Raw genomic sequence first — 1,869 nt, forward strand, 5'->3', positions numbered from 1 at the left:
TCTGGATCTTCACAAAAAGTAGTGATGATTATCTCCTTCCATATTATCAACCTAAGCAAATTAAAAAGGGAATAAGGGATTTTGAATGATTCTTAAATCTACACAATCTCTCTTTTGATGAGACAAATGCACCGTAAGTCAGAATACTGCCGAAATCACAATTTGAATTATTCCTATTAATATTGCTATTATATTCATTGAATATACTTTGTATTGGAATCAAGGGAAATGCAAGGATATAAACGAACTTCAAAATCAATAAAAGTATATGATGATGATTGTTCTTTAATATTCCTTTGTTATTATTGAATAAGATATCCCCGATTGTAATGCATTCATTTCTTATCGAAACAACCAACATGACATGCTTGATCTCAATGTGGAGAATGGGTTCCTTTCAATTAAATGTCTCGACCCTTTAGAAATGTGCTTGGCCCACTCCCCGGATTCAGATGATGACATGATCAGGGAAATGGACGCCTTGCTCGATGAGACAATGGTACTTGAAAGTACTTAGTGGAGGTCACAATTTGAACATTTACCCCAAACTGATGCAAAGCCCCTGCCATTTAGTATTAAGGAACCAAAGATTGACCTAAAATCATTGCCTGCTAATCTTAAACATGCCTATTTAGGTCAAGGCAAAACATATCCAGTGGTGATTTCTTCCCACCTTGATGAACAACAAGAGAGTATGCTCATCTCTACTCTCATAACATATAAGGGAGCCCTTGGATGGACGATCGTCAAGGGAATTGACCCTTTGATTTGTACTCACTGCATTTACCTTGAGGACAGTTCGGAAACTTCTATATAACCACAATGCCTACTAAATCCAAATATGAAAGAAGTGGTTAAATCTGAGGTGCTTAAGTCGTTGGATGTAGGTATCATATACCCTATATCTGATAGTGAATAGATGAGTCAAACTTAAGTGATTCCCAAGAAGTCCGGGATCACCATGGTAGCCAATGAGGATGATGAACTTGTGCCAACTAGAGTCATTATTGGGTGGAGAAAGTATATTGACTACCAATGATTGAACATTGTCACAAGGAAGGACCACTTGCCTTTGTCTTTCATTGATTAAATCGTAGGAAGGTTCGCTAGTCATTCTTACTACTATTTTCTGGATGGATATTCGGCAAGTGAATATTATCCACTATGGATACCTCAGGGGACTAAAAGAAGATTTCATGTTAAGGTTCATAAATTTCTCTCGACATCCATGCTCTAGGACATCTAGGCTTACTGCAAAAGAGGCTTTTGGATGATCTTATTGAGAAACTTATTGAGAAATTTATCGAGATACTCATTGAAAGAGGAACCAATTTGTTACTTTCTTAGTTCAGGATTAGAGATTTATTGCTTTCTTAAGATTTATGATTTAGGATTTATGATTTAAGACATCCAGGTTACTTTCTTAGTTTCTTACAATTTGTCCACTTTAAATTTGGATCTAATGCATTTTTTGGATCATGCAATAAATTGAGCTAGAAAAATGGATGGACAACTTAGATTAAATATATACACCATTGTTGGGCCACTAGCACCAACCAGTAGCAAGGTCATTAGTTATTGACAGGGTTGGCATGCAATCCATGTCTTTGACTCATCCCAACCACTATTGAGTCGGTGAGGGGTTGGCCAACCTTGATGTTTATTTGAAATAAGCTCCATCCAAAAGGTGTGTGACAATAATTCAATCATAAGGATAAAAGATTAGCCACATTTATAATGTTGGTGGGCCACATGAGTAGAAACGGTAGTATAGGGGATGCTCACTATGCAAACAGTTTCACTTGGTGTGACCCATATGAATCATAAATTTACGTAATTTTTAAGACATACAAATAAATTTCTATCACA

This window comes from Magnolia sinica, chromosome 15 (assembly GCF_029962835.1).
Source record: "Magnolia sinica isolate HGM2019 chromosome 15, MsV1, whole genome shotgun sequence".
NCBI classification, from domain to species: domain Eukaryota; kingdom Viridiplantae; phylum Streptophyta; class Magnoliopsida; order Magnoliales; family Magnoliaceae; genus Magnolia; species Magnolia sinica.